The sequence below is a fragment of the Phyllostomus discolor genome, chromosome 5 (genome assembly GCF_004126475.2).
Source record: "Phyllostomus discolor isolate MPI-MPIP mPhyDis1 chromosome 5, mPhyDis1.pri.v3, whole genome shotgun sequence".
NCBI classification, from domain to species: Eukaryota; Metazoa; Chordata; class Mammalia; order Chiroptera; family Phyllostomidae; genus Phyllostomus; species Phyllostomus discolor.
The window spans coordinates 165,688,431-165,695,019 of NC_040907.2; positions in this window are offsets into that span (position 1 = coordinate 165,688,431).

Below are 6,589 nucleotides of genomic sequence, written 5' to 3' on the forward strand. Positions count from 1 at the left end.
TAGCCTGGTGTAGACCATAGAGTTAATAGCTAATGTAATTTAGAAGTCTAGAGAAAAGTCTGTCTTCAGGTGATGTTCGATCCAGGCTCCATCTAATGATGTCCCTGAAGTCACTTTTTTAACCCTCTCTAATCTGCCTTCCCATGGCTCACAGAATGACTGCTGCATCTTCAGGGTTCAGCCTTTCCCTTATGGTAGCAGTGTGTCCAATTTCAGACCTTCAGAGAAAGAGGGGATATTTTTACCATAGATCTTGCACAAGTGCTGGATTTACTACTCCTCGATGGCCCAGGTTGTATCAGAATCCCATGCTTGAATCAGCTCCTGGCCCAAGAAGGGGGTTATAGTGCAGGGAGGATGGAAGGTGATTCTATCTGGATTTGATGGCAGAGAATGGAGGAGGGAGAATTCTCTGAAGGAATACTGTTGGCGAGAGAAGCAGTGACTGGACGTGATGGACACAGCAGCACATGCCCGCTGCCACCCTTATGGCTGCTGCTGTGTTATACAGACGTAAGCTGGGATTGGCTGAGATGCTGGGGGCAGCCCAGCTCAGCGACAGACAAGCTGAAGTGAAGGTTTTGAAAATAACTGCAGGGGAAACAGTTTGGTGTGATCTGCAGGCACTTTGTCAAATGGTGTCACATGTCCTAGGTGGCCATGTGGAGACCTAGCAGATGACATGTGACCCAGCCTTTCTCCTGACCCCCATGGGCTGGAGCAGGATTCTTCACTTCAGCTTGCTGACACTCCCGCTCCTATTGCTCATTGGGGTCAAAGCCATGTCCCCTCTCCAGCTATCCTAGACCCCTGCACTTCATCTCCCTGAGCTGGGCACTAACTAGCTGTGTGCACAGGCCTGTCTTTGGCAGAGGGAAGACCCTTTGAGGATAGGATGGGGGTCCCTGTTTATGAACCCTTCGTGCTAACAACTGAGGCTCCAGCAATGTGTGGTGAACCAACATCTGTAGGGTTTAGATTGATTTTTTGAGTTTTACATTTTGGCCAGCTAAACTGAGTCGAGTGCCCTGGTTATGTGGTGATTTAGAAGATTCAGCTTCAAAATATGGTACAGATTTTTCACTTATGGAAACCTGACCTTTCCAAATGCCTGAACAGCTGTTCCTTTTGCATTATGCATGATAGGGAATAATTAGGGGCAGCCTCGGTGCCCACTGGTAGGGTAAGTCTCTCATGGGACACTCAGCAGCTCTTTTAAAAACATGAGTTAGAATCAATCTCTTCTTATGGAATGTTGTTCAAGATATGGTCAATGTTCAAATGACAAAACAAATTACAGAACAGTAGGTAGCACAATATCCCTACTCCCTGAAATGCACGGAAACCACTGGTGGGCTACAATTCCAAACTGTGAAGAGTGGTTTCCTTTGGAGCAGGGGCCCCCAGCCTGTGAGCTGCAGACTAGCACCAGTCAGGGCCTGTGAGGACCTGGGCCACGCAGCAGGAGTGAGCTTGAATGCAATGTGCTCGAATCATCCTGAAACCATCCTCCCCACCACCCTCCCCGTCCGTGGAAAAATTGTCTTCCACAAAACCAGTCCGTGGTGCCAAAAAGGTTGGGGACCGCTACTCTGGAGAATGGGAGGGGGCGGGAAACTTTCATTTTTTACTTTATTTCTGTACTGTTTGTTATCTCTGACAGTGAGCATGTATTATTTTGGTAATTAAACAAGATTAAAATAAAAAATTAATATAGCTCTAGAATAAAATAAAAATAAATATTGTAGTGGACATGGTGGATTGGTGCTGACCATTCATTACTCTCTCCTGGTCTCCTTTTCATACTGCAGCAGCCAAAAACTACACTTCCCAGACTCCCTTGCAGCTAGGATTCCACATGTGATTTACCTTTAGCCAGGCAGACACCTTTAGGTGAGATTTGGAAGGGGACTGTGGAGCAGACCTGCTCTGCTGCTGCTTAGGCTGAGAAGCATAGCCGAGGAGGGACACAGCTCTATAGGGTCAGTGTTAAAAGAAGTCTCAATGTCCAATCTCTCATCTTATGGGGTCAGGACCAGAGCACCGATTGCTGGTCCGGATTGGAGCTCTCCAGCTCGGCAGGTAGCTTCTTGGTGGTCGAAGAGTCAGCAGCTCCCTTATGGCCTGGTTCTGCTGTGTGATCGGAAATTGTACGTTCCCCCAGCCCTTCCTATAATTCGTAAACTCTAATAAACCCCTTTCTGTTTAAACTAGCTAGAGTGGATTTTTTTTTCTTGACAGATATGTGGAAATCTGGAAAAAAGCAGCATCCTATTTCTTGGGTTCAGTGCTCTCTGATATCTTTAGGAAGCATGTGAGAGTAGGTCGTTTCTTATGAATTAAGGTCAAGCAGGAAGACGAAATTAAACCTTAAGGTTCCATTCCAGTAATTTATGAAAGTGGATGGCACAAACCAGAAGAGTTAGGAATGTGGTCTCCGAGCCTCCAAAATCACCTCTCTACCTTTTCCCTCCTACGCACATACCACTCCGCTATTTCTGGTCAGCTCCTAATTGCATGTGCATCCACTCTGCAACGCTAGCCTTCCAAGGCACAACTCTAGGCCAAGTGCAAATGGAACACAAGAAAAACATTGCACGGAAATAAATGAGGGTGCAGTTTGCTGATCTAACCAGCACTGGGAACGGATCCCGTTGACATAAGAATGCCCAGTGCCTCAGATTTTTCCTTTGGGGTATGTTTCTATTTTTTAAACACTTTCGATATATAATTTTTGAAGTTAGATGGCCCTTGAAGTTACTCATGAATGTTTATCCCAGAGACTTGTGTCCAGAAGAACGGGTAGAATCCCCTGGCAGTCCAAGGCTGGGTCTCCAACGCTTGCGTGAGATTGGGAATTGGAAGTGGTATCTGTCATCTGGTCAAGCCCCCCAGCACCCCTCACTGGCTCCACTTTGCCCCGCCCTATGCATCGCCACCTTCCCCCTCGCAGCCCCTACTGTACCGCACTTCACAGTTGACAAAACACTTTGAGTTCCTTCCATTTGCCATTTGCCTCACCCCTGGGAGGCTGGCTCAGCCTCACTTCAGAGATGAGGAAGCACAGAGCACAGAGAGCTCAGGGACTTGCTCACGGTGACACAGAAGCAGTGGGTATGGAATCAAAGTTTCTAGCTTAAAGCCCAGTGTGTTTTCCAGAAGGCCATGTGGCCCCTTACATTTTATTCTTCATGGTCTCACCACAGGGCCAGTGACGGCCCCATGTTTCCCTCTGACTCTGGGGTCAGCGTTCAAATCACCCACGGGCGTCTTACAAACTGGTCCAGGTTGCTGGCCTCTGGAGGCAAGTCACACAGTTCTCCAAAGTTAACAGCACCCATTGGGAGCTCTCGGCCTCCGTCACTCCTCCTTCGTCTGGTTGAACGCCCAGGGGGTTCTGGGAAGAGAGGGATGGAGGGTCTCTGGTGGTTCATTCTCTGTGGCCACTGGATGTTAGCACCAATCTACTCCTGGTAACGGCACCTCCTCCTGGGCAGAATCTTCAGCAGCGGGGTTTAAAAGGGAACGGGAGCGGCGTGTTCATCAGAAGCAACGTGCACAGTGACCACATGTTTTAGTCAAACGATTGGCTTTCTGGGGCCACCACACCTTCTGCACAGATGTATCGGCCTCACGCCCCGCGTCATCTCATCACTCCCAGACCTTCCAGAACAGACTTCCTCCCTGCTTGGACGTCAGGCTTTCCTTCATGACCGCAGCTTCCCAGCTGCCACCTCTGTTGTTCTCTGCTTCCTGTCACACCTGTACTCACACGCAGGTGCACAAACACACGCTCATGTACTCCACCTAGGTCTCCACACTTTTGCCCATGTGGTTGCCGATCTGCCATTCTCTCACCCTCCTGTCAACTTACCCACATTTTCCTCTGTCTTTGTTCAAAACCGTCTTTGTAGATGTACCAGTGAGTCACACGATACAATTCATGTATTTAAAGCGTCAGGTTCAATGGTAGGTAGCATATCCACAGTCACGTGCCATCTTTCACAGTTGATTTGCACCACCTCGAAAAGAAACCTGTACTGTTTAGCTGTCGCCTCCCAGTCCCCTGGTCCCCCACTATCAGACCTGGGCAACCAGCAGTCTCCTTTCTTCCTCTGTAGATTTCCCTTTTCTGGGCATTTCATAGGAATGGAAATGTATATGTGGTCTTTTGGGGCTGTCTTCTTTCACTTAGCATGTTTCCAAGGTTCACCCATGATTGAGCATGTGTTGGTACTTCTTTGTTTAACACCAGCTAATATTATAATTTTCCCTGTCTTTGGAGGTTTAATGTCAGCTTAATCCTCACCTCCTCCAGGAAGCCTCCATGATTCCTCGGGCCTCTGCACTCCTCCCAGGGGTATTTCCAGCATGCAAGGATTCACTTTGATTCCTGAGTGAGAGCCTTTCTTCCCCCATTACACGGAGTCACAAGCCAGTTCCCCAGGAAGCAGGCTCTGAGAGAGATTTGGGTGCAAGAAATTTATTGGGGAGTGTTCTCAGCGTCACACTCCTGGAGGAGTGACACCCGCAGGAATAGGCAGGGGGAGAAGCTGAGCTGCACGCCATCACAGCCAAGGTCCCAGGCAGCCTCCCAGAGCTCCGGAGCTGGGAGGGCCCCTCCAGGTGGGCGAGGGCTGGGCCTTTATATTCCCCCTGTCAACAGTCACTGGAAGCAGCTGCTCCAGGAAGAGGGCATGGCCGTGGACGAGTTTTCTCTCTCTCCAGCCAAGGGCGAGTCCTGGAGAGGAACTCAGCTGAGGGCTGATAACGGGCTCAGAGACGTGAGGTGACCTGCGAAAAGTAAGTGACATCCCTGAGACTTGAACTGTCTCCTCCTCCCAAATTCTGTGGCCTTTAGCCACTTCGTTGGCCTCCCCACCTTCTATTAGACAGGCATTGTCAGCCTGTGCGGTCTTGCTTGAGGACGGTGGCAGGACCCTGAAGGCTGAGAAAGGACGAGAAGCCATTTCAGGGCCACTCGCAGGGTCAAAGCTATGCCTGCTGGTGGCGTTGGGTCCTCAACCATCAGAGGGCACAAAGCCATTTTCCAACTAGAGGTTATTTTATGTTTCCTCTTCTGTCTTTCCTTGAGGATTTAGTCAAGCAGTCAAACTGTATTCTGCAAATTCTGTGAGAAGCTGAGTAGCAAACTCCCTAAGAAGCGGGGTCGGTGTTAGGGGATGCGTGGGTGGGTGACCCGCATGGAGGCAGATGGTGGCCAGCCAACGTGGCTTGCGTTCATCCAGATACCCAAGTTCTGGTTTGTCTCACCCCGAAATGGAATTTTCACGGAGCGAAGTATGTCAAGGTAGACAGAGTCTCTCTTTTATGAGCCATCCTATGACTGTTCTTGCATGCAGTTGTTCTGTTAAAATAATTTGTGATGGCAGAGTTCGCTGCTGCCATCATCAGCTCCCGTTTCCATTATAAATCCAGTTTTGGAGGGGGAATGTGTCTGCATTTCATCTTCCTCAGTGCTTAGACTTTATGGTTTTCTCTTTTAAAGGGAGGAAGCTGGGCTGGGCCTTTGTGTGTATGTTTGAAGGAACTAAAGGCCTGGGCATGTGGGGGATGGTCCAGCACTTGGGATTTAGGCAGGAACAAAGATATCCTGTAGGTTTCACTTCCTGTGTCAGCTTTGATCAACTAGCAGTGGACGGCTGGAGTGTCGCGTTAAGAAGAATTCTGAGACCATGTCCGGCATCAGTGGGGAGGGGCTGTCATCGGCTAGTGATGTCTGTCATGGGTCTGCACATGGGAGGGGACGGCTGGGAGGGAACCCTGCAAACGTCCATTGAACTAGAGTAAGACTATGTTTTCTTCTAATGGGGACCCCTCTCTCTTCGCAGCAGTGAATAGTTTCAGAAGCATCTTTCGTGTGCTTTATTTTCCTTTAACCATTACATCCACTGTGCGAACTCCGTAAGGCTCATCTCTGTCTTCATATTCATTAATTTATCCATGAAATGGACATTGAGCAGTTATTACTGTACTAGACTGTGGTAGATTATCTCTAAGGGGGAGCGCCACCAATTTCTTCTCTTCCTGTTCATGCATGCTGCCCCTGACCAAGAACTGGAAACACCAGCCCTCCCCCACAGATCTGGGCTGTCCTTAGTGATTTGCTTCACTCACAGGATGAGGCTGAAATAATGTCCCGGGACTTCAAAATGACAGGTCTTCTGAAGCCTTTCAGTTCCAGCCTACATCTTCCGGAAACATTTGCCTTTAGAGCCCCGATCTGCCACACCAGCAATGTGACCGTCCTGGGGAGGGGCCGTGAGGCTGGAGCGAGGGGCCCAGCCGAGCCCAGACTTCCAGCTGTCCCCCTAAGATGCCAGGCATGAGAGAAGCCATCCTGAGCCCTCTGGACCAGTCCAGGGACCTGCTAAATGCCCCAGAGCCACCCGGTTGAGGCCGTGGGCAACCAAAGAATGACCGGGCTGAGTCCCGCCTACGTTCCTGACTTAGAAAATCATGAGGAGAAACGGTGGTTGTTTTAGGTGCACACGTTTTGGGGTGGTTTGCTATGTAGCCATAAGGAACTGGGACGTTGACACCAGGCTTCCAGAGATGAGTAAGGCCC